This window comes from Ovis canadensis, chromosome 7, assembly GCF_042477335.2.
Source record: "Ovis canadensis isolate MfBH-ARS-UI-01 breed Bighorn chromosome 7, ARS-UI_OviCan_v2, whole genome shotgun sequence".
Taxonomy (NCBI): domain Eukaryota; kingdom Metazoa; phylum Chordata; class Mammalia; order Artiodactyla; family Bovidae; genus Ovis; species Ovis canadensis.
In genome coordinates this window covers 112121806-112134080 of record NC_091251.1, presented here as the reverse complement: position 1 = coordinate 112134080, position 12275 = coordinate 112121806, and the positions used below count along the sequence as shown (strand labels likewise).

The 12275-nt window shown below is 49.9% G+C and overlaps 1 protein-coding gene across 1 annotated transcript in view; it reads right to left on the bottom strand.

Annotated features, from left to right (window-relative positions):
- Positions 1–7064: 7064 nt before the first annotated feature.
- Positions 7065–12275, bottom strand: part of TDP1 (tyrosyl-DNA phosphodiesterase 1) — an 81594-nt gene continuing 76383 nt past the window's right edge. Inside the window, exon 17 of the mRNA XM_069597282.1 lies at positions 7065–7128. The gene's annotated coding sequence lies outside the window, so the exon portion shown is untranslated. The remainder of the gene's footprint in view (positions 7129–12275) is intronic.

The following is a 12275-nucleotide window of genomic DNA, read 5'->3' as shown; positions in this document are numbered from 1 at the left end:
GTCCGCCCTGATGCGCGGTTTCAAATCCGCTTTTTGGTCCGCCGCCGCCCCACCCTCCCGGGGCCGAGCCCGCTGCTGCGGGGCCCGAGGGTGCGCCGCCGTGCCCCCTGGCGCCGGCCCCGCTCAGGGTGCGGGCGGGCGTGGGGCGTCCTCAGGGCAAGCCGCGGGCCCGCCCCCAGAGACGGGGTCTGCGGGCTGACGGGGAGCGGGGTCCCGCGGTCCCCGGCGCCTCGACAGTCGCTTCTCCCGCCGCCGACGGCTGGGACGCGGGGCCTCGGTCCGCTGGAGCTGCCAGTGCCTCCCCGCTGGGTCCGTGGTGTGGCCGCGCCCCAGCCTCGGTGTCGCGCGGGGCCTCGGGCCTCTGGGGTCACCGGGCCGGCGGCTGGGGCTCAGGGGCTGGGTGGAGCCGGTCCCCGGGGGGCGCACGCACACAGCGGTCGTGCCCAGCGCGCTTCTCCGCCTGCGACCTCCGCGCGCCGCGTGGCAGCCGGCGGCCGGGTTGGCTGGAGGAGGAGACCAGAAAGGGAGGCTGGGGCGAGGGGGCGAGGAGGCTAGGGGCCCTTCCCGCAGGAAGCTCCCCTCCACGTGCCCGCACCCGGCGCCCTTGGCCTCCACACCCTGCCCGGGGGCGCCCACGTGTCGGGCCCGCCCGCTGCAAGCGAGCGCCGCGCGCCAGCTCCGGCTCCTGGAGAGTCTGCGGAGGACCGGGGTCTGGAGGGGCGCGCGGCCGCGAGGCAATGACCCGGGAGAGTTCCAGCTCCCCGGCCCGGGCTTGGCCGCCTCGGCGGGCTCGAGAGACCCGACAAGGGCTCGGCTCAGGGAGCGCCATCCCCACCCGAGGCCGACCGGCCACAGGCGCGCCCGCGAACCTCCCGGACCCCGCCCCGCGAGCCCGCTGTGCGGGGGCGCTGGCGCCGCGCGCGCGTCCCGCCTCCCGAGCAGTGCCGCCTCCGGCCAGACCGCCCTCCGGGTCCTCGGCGCGCCCCGCCCGGCCGGCCCGCGCACTCCGCGCTGCGACAGGTGAGCCGCGGGGCCGACCCCCCGGTCCTCCGCCCCCACCGCGCGGAGCCGCCGCAGCGCCGGCGCCCACCTGCAGAATCCGGTCCCGCGGCGGGGGCGCCGGGGCTGCCCCTCCGCACGCGGACCCGAGAGGGGAGCTGGAGGCGGGGGCAGCCTCACCGGCCCGCGCGGGCCCTCCGGGGCCGGCAGGGGGCGCTCAGTCCCCTCCAGACGCGTCTCGCCCCGACCCGCGCTCCCGGCCCCTCTCGGCCCCTCCGGAATCACCGGCCCTGGCCTGCGGGGGTGAAGGCGGACCCGGGAGGAAAAGATGCATGGGCATCTTCCAATGGACGAGAATTTCCTCGCCTCCTGAGAGTGGCCCCGGGCTCAGGGCCCCCCGACCGATCCTGCCAGGAGCAGAGAATTAAGACACAAACACTTCCAGGTGCCTGTCCGCCTGCCACCAGAAGACCTGATCCTGCTAGTTCAGTTCAGTCACTCAGGCGTGTCAGACTCTGCGACCCCACGGACTGCAGCACGCCAGGCCTCCCTGTCCATCCCAACTCCCTCGGTTCACTCAAACTCATGTCCATTGAGTCGGTGATGCCATCCAGCCATCTCATCCTCTGTCGTCCCCTTCTCCTGTCCTCAATCTGTCCCGGTATCAGGGTCTTTTCAAATGAGTCAGCTCTTCGCATCAGGTGGCCAAAGGATTGGCGCTTCAGCTTCAACATGAGTCCTCCCAGTGATGCTGCCAGTGTTCCTCTCTAGTTCTCTCCGTTCTCCACTCCCGGATGTCCTGCTTTTATCCAGCCTCTTGGAGCACGGGCTTTAGAGAACAGCGCTTATAGCAGGAGCATGTGTGTCCACCCAGGGCGAGTCCTCTGATGAGCTCCCCACCGCCACGTCGAAAGAATGTTTCGGTGAATTGCCTTGTACTCAACGAATATTTTACTCTTCTTGCTTTCTTACATATCTGCCCATCCCTCTTTCCATCCATCAACTCGTTTGGAATCATTTCAAAGTTGCAGACATCAGTGCACTGCTCCTCGCCACCCCCACCCTGCACTTCTCCCTGCATTTTCCTTCCTGGAGTTCAGCGTTGTTGCCTAGTCACTAAGTCCTGTCTGACTTGTTCAGACCCCATGGGCTGTAACCCGCCAGGCTCCTCCGTGCATGGCAAGGATACTGGAGTGGGTTGCCATTTCCTTCTCCAGAGGATCTTCCCAGCCCAGGGATCGAACCCCTGCATTGCAGGCAGATTCTTTACCACTGAGCCACTTGGGAAGCCGGCAGAGATCAATACAACCCTACTTACTTACAGATTGTGTCCTTTGGGAATAAAATTTACATACTATGAAATGCACAAATCTTAAGTGTACCATTAAATGAGTTCTGGCAAATGCATTCACTCTTGCAAATTAAACAGAAATCTATCTAACCTATCCACCAAATATCCCAGGTCCCTTCCCAGCAAGTTCTCAACCACACGCCTACAGAGGCAATCAGTGTTCTGAACTTCTCTGCCACCACCGTCTCCCTTTGCAGAAGTTAGTGTTGCTTGTTCTAGATCTCCGTATAAATGGATTCATAGCTGTGTATCCGTGTGAAGCCCTGTATTTCTGAGATCTAGCCATGTTACATATCTTACTAGTCCTTCCCTTTTTATTGCTTGAATATTCACTCTCTCCTTACTGATAGAAGTGAAGTGAAGTGGCTCAGTCGTGTCCGACTCTTTTCGACCCTGTGGACTGTAGCCCGCTCAGGCTCCTCTGTCCCTAGGATTCTCCAGGCAAGAATACTGGAGTGGGTTGCCATTTCCTTCTCCAGGGGATCTTCCCAACCCAGGGATCGAACTTGGGTCTCCTGCATTGCAGGCAGATGCTTTTTCCTCTGAGCCACCAGGGAGAAACCAGGATTATTAAAGGTGCTTGGCATCCACCAGGGTATGACTCTCCTCCGCTGAAATTCTTCTGATGTTTTCTAAGATCCTTCTAATTTACACAAACACCTAGTGACCTGACCTCAGTTTATCTATTTCACTCCCCTTCCTGTGAGTTCCTGATGTTCCCTGAACATATCACCTCAGGGTCTTTGCACGCTTCCTCTCTGCTTGCCAAGTTTCCCTCAAATACCACACCTCACGTCCTCAGGCCTCTCTCCAGTGCCGCCTGATTAGTGAGTCTTCTCTGATTACAATATTAGAAAGAAAGTGCACCAAGACTGGCCAGGGAATTCTATCCTCCTGCTTTGCTGTATCTTTTCCTGTAATACTGCCACTGTTATCTGTTTGGCTTTCCTGGTAGCTCAGCTGGTAAAGAATCTGCCTGCAATGCAGGAGACCCTGGTTCGATTCCTGGGTTGGGAAGATCTGCGGGAGAAGGGAGAGGCTACCCACCCCAGTATTGTCGGGCTTCCTTGGTGGCTCAGCTGGTAAAGAATTCGCCTGCAAATCAGGAGACCTGGATTGGGAGGATCCCCTGGAGAAGGGAAGGGCAAACCAGTCCAGTATTCTGGCCTGAAGAATTCCATGCACTGTATAGTCCATGGGGTCACAACATTTGTTGATTTGTTGAATTATCCCTACATGCAATTAAAAATCGGTGGACTACCAAAAAGAAAACGGTTGTCATCATAAATAAAACTGTTAGGCACATTCTTGCACAAGTGTTGGTGGATGTATGTTTTCATATTTCTTGGGTAAACACCCAGGAGTGGAACTGCTGGGTCATAGTTCAGTTCAGTTCAGTCAGTCAGTCGTGTCTGACTCTTTGGACCATAGTGGCGGTGTTTAATTTTATAAGAAACTAACGTTTATCCAAAGTAGTTGTACCAATTGACAAGGTACAAGTTTTGGATGTCCGATATCCTTGTGAACATTTGGCAGTATCAGTCATTTTAGTTTTAAATATATTGGTGGATGTGTACTGGTATCTCACTGTAGTTTAACTTGCATTTCCCTGATGACTCAGCAGTAAAGAAATCCGCCTGCAATGCAGGAGATGAGGGTTCGATCCCTGGGTCGGGAAGATTCCCTAGAGGAGCAAACGGCAACCCACTCCAGTATTCTTGCCTGGGAAATCCCACGGACAGAGGGGCCTGTTGGTCCCCCGGTCCATGGGGTTGCAGAGAGTCGGACAGGACTGAGCACCTGCGTTGACTGATGTGCTTGTTGGCCATTTGCACTGATACCAAGCAGGGCCCTGGGGGGCTCCTGGGCACAAAGCCTTTCTCTGCTCCTCCCTATTCCTTTGATTACAAAAAAAAAAAAAAAAAACAAAACAAAAAACAGCCTTCATTCAGCATCCTTGACCTTCTCTGAGCTCTACTGGACAGATTCAAGCAGTTGTTAATTAGGGAAGGGTGGGGATGTGAGACCAGGAAGAAGCAAACAGTCAAGGGCGGCCGCCCACAAGCATAAGGTCAAGTTGCTCAGTCGTGTCCGACTCTTCCGTGGACTGTAACCTACTAGGCTTCTCCATCCATGGGATTCTCCAGGCAAGAATACTGGAGTGGGTTGCCACTTCCTTCTCCAGGGAATCTTCCCGACCCAGGGATCGAACCCGGGTCTCCTGCATTGGAGGCAGACGCTTTAATCTCTGAGCCACCAGGGAAAGACTCCATACCAGTTGGACTGAAGGTTGCTGATGCTGAATCCTACTTAAACTTCAGTTCAGTCCAGTGGCTCAGACGTGTCTGACTCTTTGCGACCCCATGAACTGTAGCACATCAGGCCTCCCTGTCCTTCACCAACTCCCGGAGTTGACTCAGACTCATGTCCATCCAGTCGGTGATGCCATCCAACCACCTCATCCTCTGTCGTCCCCTTCTCCTCCCACCTTCAATCTTTCCCAGCATCAGGGTCTTTTCCAATGAGTCAGTTCTTCGCATCAGGGGCCAAAGTAGTGCAGCTTCAGCATCATCCTTCCAATGAACACTCAGGACTGATCTCCTTCAGGATGGGCTGGTTGGATCTCCTTGCAGTCCAAGGGACTCTCAAGAGTCTTCTCCAACACCACAGTTCAAAAGCATCAGTTCTCCAGCACTCAGCTTTCTTTACAGTCCAACTCTCACATCCATACATGACTACTGGAAAAACCATTGCCTTGACAAGATGGACCTTTGTTGGCAAAGTAATGTCTCTGCTTTTGAATATGCTGTCTAGGTTGGTCATAACTTTTCTTCCAAGGAGTAAGCATCTTTTAATTTCAGGGCTGCAGTCACCATCTGCAGTGATTTTGGAGCCCCAAAAAATAAAGTCTGACACTGTTTCCACTGTTTCCCCATCTATTTCCCATGAAGTGATGGGACCAGATGCCATGATCTTTGTTTTCTGAATGCTGAGCTTTAAGCCAGCTTCTTCACTCTCCTTTTTCACTTTCATCAAGAGGCTCTTTAGTTCTTCTTCACTTTCTGCCATAAGGGTGGTGTCATCTGCATATCTGAGGTTATTGATATTTCTCCCAGCAATCGTGACTCCAGCTTGTGCTTCCTCCAGCCCAGCGTTTCTCATGATGTACTCTGCATAAAAGTTAAATAAGCAGGGTGACAATATACAGCCTTGACGGACTTTTCCTATTTGGAACCAGTCTGTTGTTCTATGTCTGGTTCTAACTGTTGCTTCCTGACCCGCATACAGATTTCTCAGGAGGCAGGTCAGGTGGTCTGGTATTCCCATCTCTTTCAGAATTTTCCAGTTTACTGTGATCCACACAGTCAAAGGCTTTGGCATAGTCAATAAAGCAGAAATAGATGTTTTTCTGGAACTCATGCTTTTTCAATGATCCAGCGAATGTTGGCAATTTGATCTCTGGTTCCTCTACCTTTTCTAAATCCAGCTTGAACATCTGGAAGTTCACGGTTCACATACTGCTGAAGCCTAGCTTGGAGAAGTTTGAGCATTACTTTGCCAGTGTGTGAGATGAGTGCAACTGTGCGGTAGTTTGAGCATTCTTTGGCATTGCCTTTCTATGGGATTGGAATGAAAACGGACCTTTTCCAGTCCTGTGGCCACTGCTGAGTTTTCCAAATTTGCTGGCATATTGAGTGCAGCACTTTCACAACATCATCTTTTAGGATTTGAAATAACTCAACTGGAATTCCATCACCTCCACTAGCTTTGTTCGTAGTGATGCTTCCTAAGGCCCACTTGACTTCGCATTCCAGGATGTCTGGCTCTAGGTGAGTGATCACACCATCGTGATTATCTGGGTCATGAAAATCTGTTTTGTACTGATCTTCTGTGTATTCTTGCCACCTCTTCTAAATATCTTCTGCTTCTGTTAGGTCCATACCATTTCTGTCCTTTATTGAGCCCATCTTTGCGTGAAAACTTCCCTTAGTATCTCCAATTTTCTTGAACAGATCTCTAGTCTTTCAGATCTCTAGTCTTTCCCATTCTGTTGTTTTCCTCGATTTCTTTGCATTGATCCCGAGAAGGCTTTCTTACCCCTCCTTGCTTACTCAACCTTACCAGCAACTCATCAGAAGAGTGTCTGTGTGCTGATCACGGCCTCTTTGAACACTTACTGTAAAAGGTCTCTCTTCTCCAAGTTGAGGACACACAATTTTGCAATCATTAGCACGCAGTGACACCATTTGCTGGCAAAGTAACAACACTGTTCTTTTCTATTTCACTCAAAACTGTCTCCAAGATTCTATTCAGCACCAATGTACAGAGAAGCTGAACTTTTGGCATTAGTATATCTGCTGTCTAAAATCTCTGGTGAATATCCATTTCTTTTTTACTACTGAGTTGCAGGGACTCTACTAGATCCAGGATGCTAATCCTCTCTCAGGTATGGTATCTTAGAAATGTTTCCCACATTCTCTGACGCCTAATTATTTCTGATGGGTATGGTTTTAATTTTAGTGAGGCCCAATTTATCAATCATTTCTGTTATATTTGGATCTCTGTGTATCAGGAAACCTCACCTCTCTTAAGGTTGCGTAAGTTTTATGGGCTCTTTTTACAGTTTTACAGTACTGGAAATTTTAGTTTTAGCCTGTGTATGTTGGTCTTTGATTAAGTTTTGTTTCTTCGGTTTGCTTCTGTATGGTGTGAGCCGAGAGGCGAGGTATCAGCTGTCTCTTGTCCATCCGGATATTCAGTTATTTTAGTGTTATTTGCTGAAAAGACAAAAGCGAATTTATTTTGGGAATCTGTATCTTGCTCATTATTTGTCCATCCTTATATTAATACCACGATGTCTAGATTACTTGGCTTTCCTGGGGGCTCAGACAGTAAAGAGTCTGCCTGTAATGCAGCAGAGCCAGGTTTGATCCTGGAGGGGGGCTTGGCAACCCACCCCCGTATCCTTGCTGGAGAATCCCATGGACAGAGGAGCCTGGCGGGCTGCAGTCCAGAGGGTTACTTGCAGCTTTTGTGTGACTCCTCCAACTTTGCTCTTCTTTATCAAGATTTTCTTTGAATATTACAGGATCTTTGAACATTTCTATAAAAATTGTATAATCAGCTTGTTAATTTCACCAAAAAAAAAAAACTTGCAAGATCTTAATTAGGCTTGTGTTGGATCTATTTTAGGGAGAACTGACATCTTAATTCATGAATGAGGTATAGCCCTCAATTTATGTCAGTCTTGGAAAATTTTCATGTAGAGATCTTGTGCATCTTTTGTAAATTCATTCTAAAGTGTTTTGGGGTTTTGATGCAGTTGTAAATGAAATATCAAGATTCTACTTCCTAGCTGTTTGCTGTAGTATGTAAAAATGGAAATGATTTTTACAAATTAACTGGGCTCCTGCAACCTCGCTAAATTTATGCATTAGCTGAGTAGTTGATTCCTTTAGGATTTCCTATGTAAATTACCATGTTATCCACAATAAGAGTTTTGCTTTTTTCGACACTTTTTTTCCTATTCATGGCGCAATGGCCAGGACCTCAGGATAGTGTTGAGCAGAGGAGGTGGAAGCAAGCGTCTTGCCTTGCTCCTGGCCTCAGGAGAAAGCCGCCAGTCTCTCCGCATCGGCTACAGTGCGGGGGTCTCACCGACGCCCCTTATCAGCTGAGAAAGTGTCTGTCATGTTTGGTTCTGGGTTAAACAAAAACCAACATGAATGAGTCGCTTTTATCAAATGCTTTTTTCTGTATCTAGTGTGATGATCATATAATTTTATCCTTGACTAATATCTTGGTTTTCACTTATTGCTTTTCTAATGTCAAACCAACCTTGCATTTCTGGAATAAACAATGTAGTATTTCTATTCCTCTATTTGCGTTCTTCTACTTCCTTTTGGGTTTACTTTTTTTTCTCCAACTTTCTATAGTGGATTATTAGATCACAAATTTTAGATCTAAAATTCTTTCCTAATGTTAGCAATTTTCAACTATAAGTCTCGTTAGTCCCAGGCTAGCTGCACCCTAAAAATTTTGGTATGTTGTATTTTTACATCATTTTATTGAAAATATTTTATTTTCCTCCTTTGACCTACAAATTATTCAGCCATGCACTGTACTTGTTTTAAAAATCTATTTCTTAAGACAAATTTTTCCTAACATTTTCAGTGTGGTCTGTTGACTGACAAGAATGCACAACCTGAAAGTTGAGGATTATATTGTATTTGACAGACTTTCTGAGGACTTCAAGCCAGGAGACAGCTTCTCAGATAGCTCTGAGGGACTGCCCTGAAGAAGAAGGGGAGGAGCCAGGATATAGGAATTTTGCAATAAAAACCAGGCAGTGGGACATCAGAAGATCACCATTAACTGTTGCTGCTGTGCGGTCACTAATCAAAGAAAAGCAGACACCCCAGCTTAGGGAGCTCAGCACAAGCTCTGGGCTCCTCGAAACCGTTCCTCTGAGTGTGCCTGAGCTATGAGGGCCCGTATCCTGTCTTTCCCACCCTGATCCCCTCAGGGTGCACTGCTGGGGTGGCTGCAGCGGCTTGACGGACCACCTTGGTTTACCGATAGTTCAGTTCAGTTCAGTCACTCAGCCGTGTCCAACTCTTTGCGACCCATGAATTGCAGCATATCAGGCTGCATCAGTCCATCACCAACTCCCGGAGTTCACTCAGACTCACGTCCACTGAGTCGGTGATGCCATCCAGCCATCTCGTCTTCTGTCGTCCCCTTCTCCTCCTGCTCCCAATCCCTCCCAGCATGAGTCTTTTCCAAGGAGTCAGCTCTTCCCATGAGGTGGCCAAAGTACTGGAGTTTCAGCTTTAGCATCAGTCCTTCCCAAGAAATCCCATAGCTGATCTCCTTTCAGTCCAAGGGACTCTCAAGAGTCTTCTCCAACACCACAGTTCAAAAGCATCAATTCTTCGGCGCTCAGCCTTCTTCACAGTCCAACTCTCACATCCATACATGACCACTGGTTTACCGATAAGGCAAGCAAAATTCTTCATTCACAGGTCAGAGACCCACGTATGGTATGTTTCAGTCCTCCTAAATCGACTGTACTATGGTCCAGAACATCGTCCTAGTGAATGAGCCATGTGCACTTGAGAAGAACATGTATTCTGGGCTTCCCTGGGGGTCCAGTGGTTGAGAGTCTGCCCTGCAATGCAGGGGACACTGGTTTGATCCCTGGTCCTGGAAGATCCCACATGCCTCACAGCAGCTAAGCCCATATGCCACGAGTGAGCCCGTGAGCTACAGCGACTGAAGCCCGCCTGGCTAGAGACGCTGCTCCACAACAAGAGAAGCCCCTGCAAGGAGAAACCCGAGCACCGCAGCAAAGAGGAGCCCCTCTGCCGCAACCAGAGAAAGCCTGCGTGCAGCAGCAACGAGCAACCACAGCCAAAGAAAGAGCCCTAAAGAGTGTGGATTCTGCAGCTGCTGGAGGTGGCGTTCCACGTCAAGGCTGTTGACAGCGCTCTTCAGACCTTCTGTCTTTACTGACGTTTGTTCTAGTTATTCCGACAGTTATCGAGAGTAAAAAAAGCACCAACCACGTGGGACTGTTTGTCTGTCCCGTGAAGGACATCGGTTTCTGTCTCATACACTTCCAGCTGCTCTCACTACCGGTCGCAGCGGCTTGAAGCAGGGCTTTGGTTCCTGCCCGAGACCGAGGCAGGGAGCGTGGGGAGAACGCTGGATGGCAACCGCCGTGTGTGCCAGGGGCAGAGGCCAGTGACGGGCGCGGGCCCGCCAGCCGTGTAGAAGTGAATTTCCACATAGAGACGGAGAGTAATGCAGTAAGTGAGCATTTATTAGGCTGAGAGTACAGTGTGTGTGGACAGACACACAGGAGGGCTGAGAGTCCGGCCCTTGCAGCAGTTTGAATCACTGTATGGGGCATTTCTTCCAGGTTTCCTTTGGGCAATCGTCTTGCTTTGCCGGGTTCCGAGTCTGTGTTTGGCTTACCTCAGGATCCTCCCGCATGTGCGTGCATCTTTTAGCCGAGATGGATTCCACAGAAGCCGCCTCTGGGTAGCTGCACCATTTGACTCTGAGGTGATGCTTCCTTTCTGCTGACCTCTGCGGAGCCTTTCCGGGCATGTGTAGTCTGGGAGGTCTTAACTCTGAGAATGGAGTGTGTGGTCTTTTCTCTCTTATCTGGGCAAGGCCCAGCCTCCTCCATCAACCTGCTTTATGGAGTTTCTGCTGTTAAGGAGTTTCTGTCCACAGGGGAGGAACTGTTCAGCCTGGGGCCTCTCTGTCTCCTGCCTGAATGTAAGCATTTATAATTGTTATATCCTCCTGATGCAGGGACCATTTTTATGAGATGTCTCTATCTCTGGTAATACCTTTTGCCTTGAAGTTTATTTGGTCTGATATTAATCTAGTTACCACAGGCTTCATTTACTTAACATTCGTAGCGTCTTTTCCATTTACTTTCCAATCTGTCTGTGTCTTTATATATTCCAGGTGTGTCTGTGGTGGACAGCGTACAGCAGTGTCTTCCTTTTTCTGGTCAGCTCTGACAGCCTCCATGTTTTAACTGATCAGATAAACACCGCCCATCACTTCTGTGGCGACAGGAACACCCTGTACCTGTGCCCTTCTGAAGCCTGTGGCGCTGCTAGACTAGAAGTGGGGGACAAAATCCCTGCCCCCACCCCCACCCCTCACCCCCCAGAATGTTTAACTTTAAAGTCAACAACAAATTTAAGTATCACGTGTGACTAGTGGCTGCTGTGCATAATTCAAGTGTCACGTGTGAGCAGTGTCGTGCGACTAGTGGCTGCTGTATGTAATTTGGTGCTTGCTTGCTGTTCAGTCACTAAGTCGTATCCGACTCTTTGTGACCCCACGGACTGCAGCACGCCAGGCTCCTGTCTTCCACTATCTCTTGGGAGTTTGCTCAGATTCATGTCCATTGAGTCGGTGATGCCATCCAACCATCTCATCCTCTGCTGCCCCCCTTCTCCTCCTGCCTTCAATCTTTGCCAGCATCAGTCTTTTCCAGTGAGTCAGCTGTTCGTATCAGGTGGCCAAAGTATTGGAGCTTCAACCTGAGCATCAGTGAGTATTCAGGGTTGATTTCCTGTAGGATTGACTGGTTTGATCTCATTGCTGTCCAAGGGACTCTCAAGAGTCTTGATGTAGAAATTCTGGATTCTAATTACCTTTCTCTAAAAATAATAATTTTTAAACAGGCAGTTAACTTAGGTGAACTCAACTGTAAAATTATCCTCCCTACATCAAGAAGTGGCTCAAGTTTTAGTCTCGTTCTTTCAGCCTTAGAGGTGCACGCACGGCTCAGGGCTCAGCCCTAGACCTGAGGAGTTTACATAGAGAACCTGGGAATCCCCACTCCGGCTCTTCCGTCAGTCGGTGCTCTGGATCTCCAAGCCACAAAGACTGCACATTTTCCACGGGAGGTTTACCTGCCTTGTGTGGTGCAGACTACGACCTGACCTCAGGCCAGAAGTGGCGGGAAGAGAGGAAGTTCTCCCTGGAGAGCGCCGTTCTTGCAGCTGCTGACCCCCTTCTTTTAACTGCTGTTGGTCACTTTCAGTCGCTGGATGGTTTAAGCGTCACACCACAACTTCTATTTTTATTTCTGAGAGAGTGGGTTCAGTAGGAGCTATTTCATCCTACCAGAGACCTGAACTTATCTGGTCTCCCTTCACAACATTTGATAAGGAAACTTCAAACATGTACCAAGGTTTAAAGAATTTTAGAGCAGCAATCTAAACTGGGCACATTTTCCTATATTTTACCATATCTAATCATCCTTTAATACATCTTATTTTAAAGCATTTCAAAATAAACTGCGATCAATACACTTGCCCTCAAGTACTTTAGAGTTTATATAGAGAGTTTAACAACTTTTTTTTTTGATGTAGAATTTTCACACAGTGTA